Source organism: Impatiens glandulifera, chromosome 7, assembly GCF_907164915.1.
Source record: "Impatiens glandulifera chromosome 7, dImpGla2.1, whole genome shotgun sequence".
NCBI lineage: Eukaryota > Viridiplantae > Streptophyta > Magnoliopsida > Ericales > Balsaminaceae > Impatiens > Impatiens glandulifera.
In genome coordinates this window covers 20,292,530-20,307,790 of record NC_061868.1, presented here as the reverse complement: position 1 = coordinate 20,307,790, position 15,261 = coordinate 20,292,530, and the positions used below count along the sequence as shown (strand labels likewise).

General features: G+C 31.2%; 2 non-coding genes across 2 annotated transcripts; both read right to left on the bottom strand.

Moving 5' to 3' along the window:
* Positions 1-8,265: 8,265 nt before the first annotated feature.
* Positions 8,266-8,357, bottom strand: LOC124910870. The gene has a single exon (XR_007096487.1). It is a non-coding gene; the product is annotated as a small nucleolar RNA snoR31/Z110/Z27 (small nucleolar RNA).
* A 201-nt stretch (positions 8,358-8,558) lies between these two features.
* Positions 8,559-8,652, bottom strand: LOC124910872. Its single transcript, XR_007096489.1, has one exon. It is a non-coding gene; the product is annotated as a small nucleolar RNA snoR31/Z110/Z27 (small nucleolar RNA).
* Between the last annotated feature and the right edge of the window lie 6,609 nt (positions 8,653-15,261).

Below are 15,261 nucleotides of genomic sequence, written 5' to 3'. Positions count from 1 at the left end.
CATAGTTATAAAATTCAATATTGTTGTTTGTGTTTAACTGACCACCCCGAGCTTGACCTCGGTCATGCCAGTTCGATTGGCTGACTTGCTCACTTCCTTTTCCTCTTCCTCTACCGCTTAGGCCTCTACCTCGTCATCTCCCCTAGTACTCTAAGCATAGATCACCTTCTCTTTTATAGTCATCTTCTACTTGAGAGTTTGTTCAAGAAACATTCTCTTCTTGTTTTTCCTTCTCTACTCTTACGCTTCTAAAGACCCAACAAGCTATTCAATTATGAGTGTTGATATATAATTGGATTCCTCTATTACGCACGCGATATTTTCAAAATTATTTATCAATGGCCTCAAAATCTTATCAATAACTAGGTTTGATGAAAGAATCTCACCATTCTAATTTAGCTTGTTCACCACGATCTCCACCTGAGTAATAAACTCATATACGCTTTTAGACTCTTTCATCTTCATATTTTCCAAGTCACCCCTAAGGGTTTGAAGTCGGACTTACTTCACACGCTTGTCTCCTTTGTTTTCTATTTCGAGTGTATCCCATTCTACTTTGGAAGATTTTGCGTTGGCAATCTTCTCAAAACTATATTCATCGACGGGTCGGTATTGTAGATATAGAGTCGCCTTGTCATTAGCTCGAACAACCTTTAACACGTTCAATTGGGCATTTGAATACTCATCTATGTTCGTTGGTTCCTCATATCCAGTCTCGACCACATCCCAGTTATCTTGGGAGCCGAAAAGGCCCTTTATTTGCACCTTCCAGTTGTCATAGTTGGCGCATTTTATTAACTTGGGTAGCGGTATGTCATTGTTTAGACCTGTCATTTCTCTCAAGTATTTACACTCAACACAAATACGTCACAAATCTCTTGATCGCTCATTTTTCTCTCTTAGGCAGCGCACACTACGACGTTCACTTTTGAGGATGACAGGTCTCACGCTCACCTCACCCATACTGACTCTGATATCAATTTGTTGGTAACAAGATGGAAAAAGATTTTTCTTATTCATCTCAAATGGATTGTTACAAATATTTATAGGGAGAGTATTTAACTCTTCAGATGCTTGCCTCTTCAAATATTAAAATAAATTATTATGCATATTAAATAGGTCTCCCATCCAAAACTCTTGATTATCCTACTCAACTCTATAATTATTAATATTATTTTAGAAAAACTAAACATCAGAAACAAAACTTCTTAATTTAAGTTTATTCAACCGGACATGCGCTTTATTAAAACATAATGTCTTCTCCAAATTTTGTTTAAAAGAGACATTTTATGACACTTGATTTTTATACCAAAATATACGAATTTAAATAATTCTAAGTCAATATAGTTTTATACAACGGCTTTTGAACCGAGATTATAATAAAACTTTAATATTAAAACGGTAACACTCAACCGACTTTCGGATTAATTCATTTTTTGGCGTTAGCCAAATAAAACAAAAATATCAAATAAATAAATAGAACAAATAGAATTAGTTTATATGATTTTTATTTTGTAAGAAGAAACAACTCGACACAGAAAACACAAAGACACTAATTACACAGACGGCACGAAAGGCACTAACGACACAAATGAGCCGCAAATGAGCTAGAAAATTGTAGAGAAAAAACATAAAAGGAGGGAATATATAATTTTAATTTTAAGAAGATTTTAGGTCATAAACTTGAAATAAATAGGATTGTAGATCATTTCTAGCAAAGAATGAGAAGAGCTTAGAAAGAGAAAGGACAACTCATAACTTGCTCTAGAAGAATCTTTCATTTCCGACCAAAGCATTCACTGGAGATCTTATATCCACGTAGAATATATTTTCGACGCTCTAAGATCCTTAGAAAATTTATTTAAAGCGATCATAAGTTGTTTTAAGGCCTTATCAACATCCTCCTAAACTCTTGTGACATCGATTTTGAATAAGAATAGAAATCTACTTATTTTAAGCATTTTTTGATTTGATCCGACAATTAGTTGGTCATTATTGATATTACCTTCTCATTGCTTTCTGATTGTTTGGTGATATTTAACTAAATTATTGATGCATAATTCGATTGTTTAAATTTGGTCAACGATTTGATCGGAATTCTGTTACTGTCCTTGAACTTCGGCTCAAGAAAAATGTTTCTAACATGATGTAAACGCATTCCTAATTGATTATAAGACGTTAGGAGAAATTATTCATTGATTGTGTGAATTTAACCAAATTAAATTTGAATTATGTTTGATTATTTCTTTCAGTTGAAGTTCTGTTCGTTTAAAGATTACGCGTATTGTGTTATGCGTTAGGTAACTTCTATCAACCTGTAGTTTAAATTGTTAGTTGCTCATGTGAATCCTTGTGCTATTGACGGAACATAAATCGTAACATTGTGAAGCCGTGATCAGAATTTATATAATACTGAGAAATGTTGATTGTGTTATCGTACATGTAACTCTTCCAAAGTCAAGTAAACTCTCATTTATGTCGATCAACGATTGACAAAGAATTTCATTCAGTTCAATCAAATATTATGTTATTAAATCAAAATGAATGAAGATTGAAATAGAGAAATGCATAAATATTTAATTTTGTTATGAATGGAATGCCTAATTTAGTTAGTCTATGTGTTAATTTGTTTGTAACAATGGCCCATTTTTTAATACAAATGATCTATGTGGAAATTGGCTTGGGCATTCTTTTTATTTGGTCTAGTTGATGCATAAGTCCATTTCAGGTTATCTTTTTGTTCGCAACCTCATGGGTTTATTTAAACACTACTAAGGCTTGTTACCTTTAGTTTATTTAAATAATATTTCACGATTTCTAAAAATCTAAAAAATATATATATATAATTGTTTAGAATAATTTTCTTTACTTACAAAAATAATTTCATGATTTTAAGACAAATTTAGAATATTATTTCAAATTTTAAAATCTTCGGGAGCTCATAACTTTAGTTTTATAACTAAAAAAAATTATGAGAAAAATCCTAAATGATTCTTATAATTTCTACAACATTATCATGCATTAACTTTCAATTTTTCATAATTGCATATTTGTACCTCATTTTTGCTTTCTCGCTATAGGTAATGCGTCTAACATTTTTTTTCAATCTCATCTAATACCATGTACACCCTAGACGTATATTTAAGAATGTAATAGGCATAATCCCTTAGATGTATGCTAAAACTTTATACGCATGCTTATATTTTAATATATTCAAAAGTGTAATGATTTTTCATGTTTTAAAAGGTTAACTGTTTAAGAGTGATATTGTCCTTTTGGATGGGCGTGTGACCCTCACGTCACCTAGTATTGAACCCTCAAACAAATTTCTGAAATTCTTTCTTTCCTGATTTCTATAGAGTGAATTATGTGGTAATTCTTAAAAGTTGTAAACCGATATAGTTCGACAATTTTTGAATTGTCGGCCTACTAGGTAGTCTTAGAAAGGAACTAGAGCATAGTTTACCATTTTGATCACTTATCCCAGCGTAATGTTAGACATGGAAATATTTGCTCAATGAGCCGATTTCCAGACATATCATTTTTTGGGAAAAATTCCAGACATATCCTTGATCGACATTATACGGGTCAATCTCTTTTTAGACGCATACAATACCACTCATTTAGGAATGTCCTAATGATAGGTTGTTCTAGCTTCGGAGCTAAGACAATGACTAGGTTCTTTTGTTGTAGAACCTCTAGAGCCTAAGATAGTGTCATGCCCAGATTTTGAAATTGTCCTAGGTGGCTTAGGAGCAAATAGGGTAGCTTCTTTAGACGGCGGGGGGATAAGTCAGCTAGCGGATAGTGGGTTGTTTCTGAGGGCATCTAGACCTTGTATTCATGATCTATAGTACATCTATATTTCAAGCATTGACAATTTAGTTTACTTTTACTTTGACATTTTTCTAATTATAACGAGGATTTCCTTAATACGATTATAGTCACTCGATTTTTACACTGGAATTTATAACTTTTAAAAATTCTGAGACAATATAAAATTTTCAAATATTTTATAAGGGTTCATTGTGTGTGATTTAAAATAAATAATTGAATTCATCAGATTCCAAATTAATTAAAAATCTAAACATTTTAAATAAAACCAAAATGAAAAAATAAAATAATAAACCAAACCATTATAAAATATATATAGTAAGTGTTTGTAAGAAATTGAAAAATAAAACACGTGGCATGAATGGCTCGAACGACACGAATGGCTCGGACAACACGAACGACACTAGCGGAACATACGTGTAGAAAGTTTTGGGAGGAATTTAGATATTTTCAAAATTAGATTCCTATAAGGAAAAAAATAGGGGGGAAAGAGAGAATTATATTAGAAGAAAAATATGAGTGACAGGGGAAGGGAATTTGGGATAGGAAATGGGGGAGAAAATGACGTGTCACAACATCATTGGTTGGAAAAAGGATAAAGTGTGAGGAGAGAGAAAATTTGTTAATTTTTTAGCGAATCAGATTGTGCCACGTCATTTCTTTTAAAATTTCCTCTCTCAATCATTTCTCGAAGAAAAAATGGGGACAAAAAAGAGAATTCTAAAATGAATATGTGGCATATGTATTTTTATCACATTGGAAGGAAAAAATTCTGCAAAAGCAAGGAAAATCTTCAATTTGGGGATTTTCATCATGAAAATTTTAGGTTTTTAAGGTTAGTATTAGGATATTATTTGATGAATGTTCAAATGGTGTACATAATGTATGGACTCTTGTATGAGTCATCTATGGTCATTGTTTGATGTTTCAATGTAAATCAAATTAGTTTTTGATAATTTTGAAAACTTAATATTTATAAACTTTGACACACTTTGACAAATGATTGTGATGCAACCATATCTCCAATGATTCTGAAATTTGGATATGCATTCTTTCTTATCTACAAATTTGCATCAATCGACATACATCGAAATTCAGAACTTAAAGGGGTCTATCAAAGGCCACATTCGGACGCTGCTGAAATTTTCGCCATTTTCTGCAATACTCACAAATTTAGTTGAACTCTACTCTAAAGTTAAAATCTGAAAGTAACTAATCAAAACTCTCACTTCAAACATATATGGCTACACAGATCAAGATCATCGTCGAACAACTGATAAAACATTCGATTTGGTCTAAAGTACATGTTTCAGACGCTTACCCATTACAAGCGGGCGCCTTTTAGGGTTAAGCAATATGATCGCTCATCCTTAAGATTGTGGGAGAAAGATCTGTGATCATACAGAATTCTAGAGATGAAACACAATCATAAACCTAATAGAACTGTTCCATCAATGAAAAAAATCAAAAACCCTAATTTCTTCAACTTACTTTTGAAGAGGACTGACAATGACAGGATGAGGTACTTTGGTGTCATAACTTTTCGAAACTTCTGCACTCCTATTCTCCGGTGTTATGGCTTGTGATGAATCAACGGAAGAGTCGGGCGCTGTTGAGATTTCCTCCATTTGCTGCAATAGTCAAATATCCAGCTCAACTCTGCTCTAAATTTTAAATCTGAAAGAAACTAATTAAAACTCTCACCTCAAACATATCTGGCTACACAAATGAAAATCAGCGTCGAACAACTGATACAGCCTTCGATTAGGTCTAAAGCGCATGTTACAGACGCTTACCCATTACAAGCGGGTGCCTTTTAGGGTTAAACAATAGGATCGCTCATCCTTAAGATTGTGGGAGAAAGATCTGCGAGATTTTGTTTATGCTCGAAACCCGCAAGATTTCTCTTATTTACCCGGTCACTCAGGTGAGCGCGTGTATGTCACCTTGAAAGAAAATACTTAAGCATCATTATATTTATATAGATTTGTTAAAACTTCTTGGAAGATTCAACTAAGAATACATTTTAATACCAATTGATTTGAAATTTTCACACAAACTAAATGACCCGTATATCTATAAGTTTTTTTGGAAATTTTTTGTGTCAATTCTAACTTTATGCAAGTCATATAAAGACAATACTATGAGATTCTTGAATAAGGAATGTGTTAATTTTTGTCACAACTTGGTAGATATTCAATTGTGAATTGAATAATGATATCTTAAGGGTTTTATCATACTTAATATATTTAAGGTATTTTATCATGTAATATCATCTCGTCGGGGTGCTTCGGTCCTGTTGAGAAAATAGCTAATCTAAACACACGATAAAATAAGATATAAAGATAAAGTGATAAAGAATAATAAAGAACAAAAGATATAACGAGGTTCGGCCAACAATGCCTACATCCTCTGAGAGTCGTCCATTCTATTGATTTTTCATTTAATAACGATCCAAGTAACCCTAGGTTACAATGTCTCTATTTATAGGAGTAAATAAAAAGCTAAAAGACTAAACTAATACTCATAAGCCCAATTAAGGCTTAAAACATATTACAATATATAAACTCTAATAAAATATGAGCCTAAAATCCAACAATCTCCACATTGGGTGAATACCGCGCATATTGAGATGTGATGAATAAATTATAAATTCAACAATCTCCACCTTGACGAATTTCACATCCCTTAGTAAAATACATGAGTCGTACCCATCAATATTCACCTTGACAAAAATCAAGTCATCAAGAAATAAGTGGGTTCAACACTTCAATCTTCACCTTTGCTCGAGAAATTCATGAGATAATTTTTTGTACCTCCACTTCTACTCAAGAGACTTATAAGAATAACAATCTCCACCAATACGTATGTCGCGTCATTAAAAGGTTATAAGCCACACATCAATCTTCACTGCCCGCGCCATTCACGAGATTAATTATTATACCTCTCAAAAGCCCCTTAGAAGATAAAATCATAGATTCTATAACACCAAGTAAATTTGGGTAACCACATTATTTCAACAACAAGAGACATTCAACAACTTTTCTCAATCTTTGTTCATACTAGTTGACATATGCGAAAACTAGAATTAACAATTTTTAATTATGTCAAAATAATCTTTACCTTTGTTTACCACAAACTGAGTGTCTTATTTTTCAAGTCCATCAATAGACTAAAACCAAAATACCGATTAGACCCAAGACGAACTTTCATCGTCTACTTTTTCAAAATCAGATATCTATTAAAATCTGAGGACACCCAAAACGAACGTCCATCGTCTACTTCCTCAAAATAAAATATCGATTGAAAAACAATAAGACCCTAGATGAACATTTATCGTCTACCTCATAATAAATAAATTAGGTTATCACGACATCTTTTTTCTCAAGTTAAAGATCTGACAAAGCATTTGTCACCCATCTTGCCTTGAACGTTGCTTACTCAACCGACTTGAACCTCATACTTTTCCTTGAACAAATTAACTTGATATCTACTAGTTTCTTGAATCCAAAAACAACTAGCAATCCAAGAATATACTTTTAAGATTCACTATCTTTCTTCAATTGTCTTTACCAATACTTCAAACGATCATCTATAGTTTCTCCGAAAGAATTTGTGAATATTCTTACATTTGAATTGATTGAACCTCTCATCTAACCCCTTTTTCATGACTATGAATCTCATTCAAGGTCTCAATCATCTCCTCAATAAGATGACAAATCAATCATCTCATTCTAAACTATGAACCAAAATGTATAGACAATTAAGATAGAACAAAAGAACTAACAAAATCATTACTTTTGAATTAACTGAGTCTCCCATCTAGCCACTGTTTCATGACTAGGAATATCACTCAAGGTTTTATTAATATTCTCACATTAGAAGATAATGTAATAATTTCTTGTTGGCTCGTTTGAGAGTTGCTCTCAAAATGTCTCTACCTCAACTTATAAGTGTCTTTCATTAGTCTTCTTCTTTTTGGTCTTTCATTCATAATGTGTGTTAACTAGAATTGTTTCAATCCTTAATCACCCACCAAGTTAATCCAATCTTGCAATTTGGCCCGAAGGATTTCCTTGTCAACATATTGATAATATTGTCATCGGTCAACACCATTTTGTAAATAACTTTCTATACTGGTTTGAAATTGATTCTTTTCAATCATTTTTACCCCATTTTTATCTGCCAAGATATATAAAATATTTTTAATGAACAAAACATTTATTTTACTGTCACAATGGTTAAATAATTGTTCCCTTTCTCTAGTAAACAAGTGAACTAACTTGAAGAGCAGACCAATCATTAAAGAAATCCCAAAAATTATTCTTAATAGGAAGATTATAAAAAGGGACCATTTAGTTCATCTAAAGTATTGATGACAATAAAATAATCTTAAAAACTAAATATTGAATATAAATTAAAGAATAATAAAGAAACATCAGAAACGAAAATCATTTCTCATACACAGTTTGGCGCTGTGTCAGAAGGTGTCCTAAGATTTGTTCGTTTCATCATCTGTTTAATCAAATATGAAAAAAATGATAAAAAAAATAACATTAATAATGATGAAATCAGAAAGAACGTAGCAATTAGTTCAGAAACTTTCTTGATCACAGAATGATGAATCTCATCACTGTCACAATCGTTTCTTTCATCATGTTCTTCAACTATCAGTCGATGGTTTAACTTAATTGTGATAAAATTGAATGTAAATTATACGAGATGAAAACATCAGAAACTAAAAATCATTTCTCATGCACAGTTTGGCGACTGTGTCAGAAGGTGTCCTAAGATTTAATCATTTCATCATCTGTTTAATCAAAGAAATTGACGAAAACAAAATAAACGAAGAAAAAGATGGACGAAAATAAGTTTTCAGATAAAGAATCAGAAAGTACGTAGCAAATAGATCAGAAACTTATATTGATAACGTAAAGATGAAATATCATCTATCAGTGCTTGCGAGTATGAGAAAAGATAAGGAGAGAGATTAACCTGAGCGTCTGTATCAATGGAGATTAGGAAGAGAGTATTTATGATGGATATGAAGCCTTAGAAATTGTTTGACGGCGAGCTACGGCTATCTTGTTAAGAAAATCATTCTCAAAATTTAGGTTAAACTTGAAGAAGAATTGGGCTTTAAGCGTGGACCCAAAACACATAAAATTTCACCATAAATGAGTCATCAAGGTCAAAGAATTACATTTTTTAATATTAAAAACAAATTAAAATAACATTACCAAAAATAAATAAAGAGGTGCCATTATGAAAAAAAAAAAACAGGTAAGGATTGTGCAACAATGAAAATATTTTTCAAGACTTTTACACTATTTATAATATTATATTATGTGATATAAACTAAACTATTTAAAATAGACCCGTGCATTAAGATATATTTATTTATTTATTTGTATTTAATTTATATGAAATAATTTCTCATTGAAATGAAAGCTTTACTTTGATCTTTCAATTTTTACAAAACTAAGAATATTTGTTTGAATTAATTTTGTTAAATTTTTTATTTAAAACTCAACTATCTTATATTTATTTTTTTAATTATTAAATTATTAATTTATCCTTTAAAATATTTTTAATTTATTATAAAACATTAATATTAAATATAAAAAATATCATAATAATTCAAATAATATATATATATATATATATATATATATATATATATATATATATATAAATGCATATCTAGTCTGTCTAGAATAATCTCTTAAACTCGTTTTTTTTTCTTTTATTTTTCAGAATTTTTAATGAAATAACGCTAAGTCGTTTTTCCAAAAAATAAAATAAGGCTGAAATGGATAAATACATATATTGTTTATTTATGGTTTAAATCACGTTGTAATGTTAAAAATCGATCATTTTTTTAAAAGAACGTTTTGTTTACTCGATAGTCGCATCTAATAACTTAATCTCTTCTTGAATTTCGAGTGAAATGAGTAACCGAAATGGTTGGTGCGAAAAATTGTGTGTTTAAAAAAATTCGATTTGACTAGATTTGACTTATGAGAGTTGTCACCAAATTTATTTAAAATTAGGAAAAGAAAGTTGCGTTGAATAACACTTTTGTTTTAAAAGAAGTTCAGTTTTAAGTTCGGTGCTTCGATACACGTGAGAAAGAGACCCGACGATATGTCTCACGTGTCCGTCACAAAACGGTCTCTATTTTAAACTTTTCGCTATTTAAAAAAAATAAAATTACACCTTATTTATTCATTCGATCATAGGACATACATCTAAAGGTAAATCAAGACCTAAACATGTGTATGATTTTATATCATTATGTTCCTAATGCACGTATCTACGTCATGAGTCATATTCTAAAAAGTAAGGGAATGAGGGAATTATCTGGTGCAAAACCAACGCTAAGGAGTACTTGACTAGAAAAATATGAAGAGTTTCCAAAAATTAAAATTAGTTTTCCAAATAATAGGATTTATTTTAAAATGATTAAACACAAATTTTATTTTATTTTGGATTTTTGAAACGCAAGTAATAAAAAAATGTAAGAAAAAGATAAAGTAATGAATTAAACAAGTCATAAACAAAAATGTTTTTTTTAATTAAGAATAATTAGAATGACACCCACAGTCATGACTCCTCACTTCCATTTAAAGCGATTTCAGTTGTAATCAAATATCATAAGAAAAAAAAATTATTTTGATTTTCTTGAAGATATTATTTTGAGTGTTCTATATTTTTTTGAATTTTTAAAATTAAGTACACAAAATAAGAAAATAAAATAAAATTTTCAAAACAAATTAGGACAGGTGACTGATGAAGTGGCCATCAGATCTCCACATTGAGTTGGTTCCAACAAATTCTTCTTTAGGAGACCTAAAGACGACAACCAACGCAGTATTGGGCGATTCTCGTCGAACTTTGTCTACGATTGTTCAGTTATGACGCAAATCAAACAACATAAATCCCTATAACACGAGGAATGTTTCGACACCACTTGTTGGTCCTCCTTCAATCGACATTGATCTCAACGGGCACTCATCATAAAATAAAAAGAGTGGCCTAAAAACACGAGAATGCAATGGCTATACCCAAAAGCAAATTCTCTTTAACATAAAGTTCCCTTCCTATCTTATTTCGATTTAAAATATACTAGCCAAAAACAATTGAAGCAACCAAACTCTAACAAAAAAAACTGAAATAAGGAGAAAAAACTCCATAACCATGTTTTAATCAACGGGAATCCATAATTTGTCACTAGTTTCCTTGGGCTCGCAATTCTAGAGTCGACGCTCAAGGACATATCTCCTATAGCACAAATTTTAGAAAATAATAAATTAAGCATGTTTATATTTCACAATCAATTAAACCACTCAAATCTATAAGTTATTGTAACCCCAGAAAATCTCTTATGTTTTGATTCCGCGGAAAAACTCGATATTCAAGAATTTCAACATCGGTTTGCATGTCAAGAATCTTTTTAAAATAAAACATTATTTTAAAAGATTTTGATAATTCCTAATAGCTTTTAAAATTTTTTAAGAAAATAATTATTATTTTTTTCAAATTTTGAATAATCCGGGTATTTGAATTTAACCGGAAGACAATTTGATTTTTTAGAAATCCGTTGTTTAAATTAATTAAAAATAATTAATTTTAAGAAGATTATTTATTTGAAAACAGAGTCGTCAATTGATTTTTTAAAATCAATAAAAAGTGGTATACATGTACAAACATATTGACCAAAGTTTCTTTTAGTTCGTAGTTTAGTGATAATCGGGAAAGGGCTTCACTCTTTATCTTCCGTACCCGTTTTAAAACCGGTCTCTACTTATAAATTTGGCTTTTTAAAAATTGATTGTCTAACGTTTTATTTTAATATTATTCTTTTAGTCCTAAGCATGCATAAGGTTTGTGCATTATTTAAATAATTGTAAAAATAATTATTTAAATGATGGTACATATTGTTGATTATAACTTAGTGAGGAAAATTCTTAAAGAATCTCAGTCATTTAAAGACATTAGGATTAAACATAAATCCTAAACAAGCCTTACAAGATGTGCAAATATTTTTCTGTGGAAAAATCCCAAAAATATTTTGAAAGCATTTTCTAATTTTTCGGAACTTTTAGAAAAAAAGTTTGAGGTCCCAAAATTACAAAAATAATTTTGGATTATAAAAATGAGAAACAAATAGGCCTTAGGACTAGTGTCCTAAGTCTTGGGTTTTTTTTATTGGTCGGAGTCGAAAAACCCTAGATCTGGGTCAAGGAGCCTCTCGGCTAGGGCTCAAAATCTTTAGTAGGGGTGCAGAAGTCCCTCGGTCAAGGTGCTACGTGCTTTTGGTCCTTGGCTGAAATCCTCAATCGGTGTAAAAACCATCGGTCTTGGGTTAGAATGGGACTAACTCTCTTGGTCATAGGTTCGGGAATTCTCAGTTGGGGGTCGAGATTCCTCAGTCCTAAGTTAGACCTCTTGGTCTAGGGTTAGACATCTTGGTCCTGAATGTAAAAATCTTCGTTCAGACCTCTCGGTTTAGGTGGAGAACACCGGTCGTACCCCTCAATCCTAGCTAAAGAACATCAGTCGGACTTGTCGATCCTATTAAAATTCTCGGACTTGGACTAGACTTGTCGGTTCTCAAGAACATCAAAATTGCAGATTTTTCAATTTTGATAGAGGCTCGAATAATTGATCGGTTATAGTTTTCACAAAAAGATTAGAAATGATCCTATGAGCGATTTCCAATCAAAAAATCCAACAACCAGACATTATAAAAACTTAAGAAAACTGAAATGTGAAAATTTCAAATTCAAACTAGAAGTATTAATTAAATAGTGATTGGAAACATACCAAGGATTGAAGAATACTCTTTAGAACTTATGTAATTTTTGGGGATGCTTAGATCCAAGCTTTAAGGTCTTATGCAAAATTTTTAAAAATCTGAAAATTTGAAGTCTTAATGGCCGATTTCTGATTTTTCTAATTTGAAGCTTGAAAGCTGATCTCTTAGCTTTGGATTTATTTGGGGAGGCTATTTATAGCCTTCCTGCGTAGGTGAAGGCTTCATCCAAAAGTCATTAATGGTGTTTTCGTTGTTCTTCATCCCACTTGCCGGAAAAGGGATGAATCATCCCTATTGATGTAGGAGAAATGATCATTTTGGTAGGGTGATCATTTCCAATTTTGAATCATCCGAAATGGTGGACTAATGGATGAGTTTCACTTTTAGAAAATTAAAGTATGTGACTTCATCCTTATCTTTCTAGTGTCGCGACAAAGAAGACGGTGACGTCCAAACGACACCGTTTCAAGTGCGTTTGGCGATTGCGGGGCATTCCGTCAGCGGTCCGTCAAGCACCATTGGACTTTTGTTGTTCCTTCTGCGTATCGGCTAACATGCGTTATCCGATCTGGTGAGGTGGAGGCGCACGTTCCTACGGTTACAACTGGCAACACGAGCGCGTCTAGAGCATTGGATGAAAATTCAGCGCTGGTCCAATGGGCACGGTCGCAGTTGTAGCTAGCTTTCCTCCGGCATTTTGGCTACACCCGATTACAATTTTATTTTTATTTTAAAACCTTAAGGGTTTTGTTTGAATTTGATTTTTCTTTCACCCTTTTGGCTTTAATCTTGATTTCTTTTAAATACACAAAATATTAAAACAAATATGACAAATATTTTGCCAATTTTGTGTGTGTTTATATTTTAGGGTTTAATAAATAATTTTGGGGGTGAAATGGGTACCTCGTTTCATCCCAAATTATTTATTTTAATCTTTTGATTTTTTCTTAAATTATTTTAGGATAAAATGAGTACAACATTTATCTTAAATAATTTTATTTTTTATTTGGTTATCTTCTTTAATTAACTAATTTTTAATTATCACAATAATTAATCTAACTAATTTTTTAATTAGGTTTTGTCCTTTGGGTTAATTATTTTGATTTTAATTATTCAAAATTAAATCAAGATAAGTATTTTAATTTTATAAATCGGGTGTGTTGATTTGTAGTGTTTACAGAGTGCCCCTCTTGAATCAAGTTTGAAAATAATAAATTGATTTTGAAAATACTAATTAGAGTATGATATCTAATACTAAATTAACTTGTTCAATATATAATAAGGAGATTAAAAAGATAAAATATGGCGTGCTGATATTGGAGTAACACGGTGATGCTTTATATAGCAGTTCATCAATGTGCTTCCAAGCGTTTCTTTATGGATCTTTCTTTTATGATTATCCTAACAAGGATAATTTTTGGGAATCCTATTTTTCAGATATTAACATAGTATTTGTAAAATCTATGAGATAAAGATAATCATAGGTATTGAAACATCAATTCCTATCTAATATGAATATCAAAAAATTATTCAATATTTAGTCATGTATAAATGAATAAGGTTTAATGTCATGAGATATGAAGGGAACATGAAAACTTTAATAACGTTCATGTAGGTTACTAACAAGTAACACTAGGGTGATCATATCTGTATGATCGTGAGACTATCAATAGATAAGTCCTGGTGAGAGCTAACAAGCTTACTTATGGGGCTTACTAACAAGTAATGAATTGAATGATCATATACATATTATCATGGTACTATCCATAAAAAGATTTATCGTAGGAGCTAATAATCTTATCGTGCATGTCACATGTGAAATGGTACTATCCATAAATGATTGTGATTCTATCAATAGATATAATTTCATGTTCGTAAATTTGAAGAAAGTACATATTGAAAAAAATAGGTTTTCTAATTGGAGTATCTATCGAGAGATAGGGTTTTGGAGACATACCAATTCAAATGATAAGGTTTGGATTACCTATTCAGGAGATAGAGTTTGGATAGTTATTTGGAAAATAGGGTTTTGCTAAGATCATGTACAAATAATTATTGTTCTTGTTGATAAACAAGGGTTAGGTACTTATCAAAAGATAGGGTATTAGCATAATCATATATAAACGATGTCTCGACCTATCGACAGATAGAGTTTTATTTTTGAGATATTTGGTCTCAGTGAAATTGAGAGAGGGATACCTATGAGAGATAGGGTTTTAACGGAATCGTATATAAACGATGTCTCAACCTATGAATAGATAGGGTTTTTAATGGAAACGTGTACAAACGATTAGCGCACCTATAAACAAATAATGTTTTTTAATGGAACCATATACAAATGAAGTCTCGACCTATCGACATATACGGTTTTTAGACGGAATCATGTACGAATGATTAGCACACTTATCAAAAAATAGTATTTCTTACGGAACCATATACTAATGTTGTCTCGACCTATAGACATGTAGGGTGTTCAGACAAAATCGTGTACGAACAATTAGTGCACGTATCAATAGATAGGGTTTCTCATGAAACCATATATAAATGATTTTTCGACTTATCGACAAACGAGGTTTTCAGACAGAATTGTGTATGAATGATTAGTG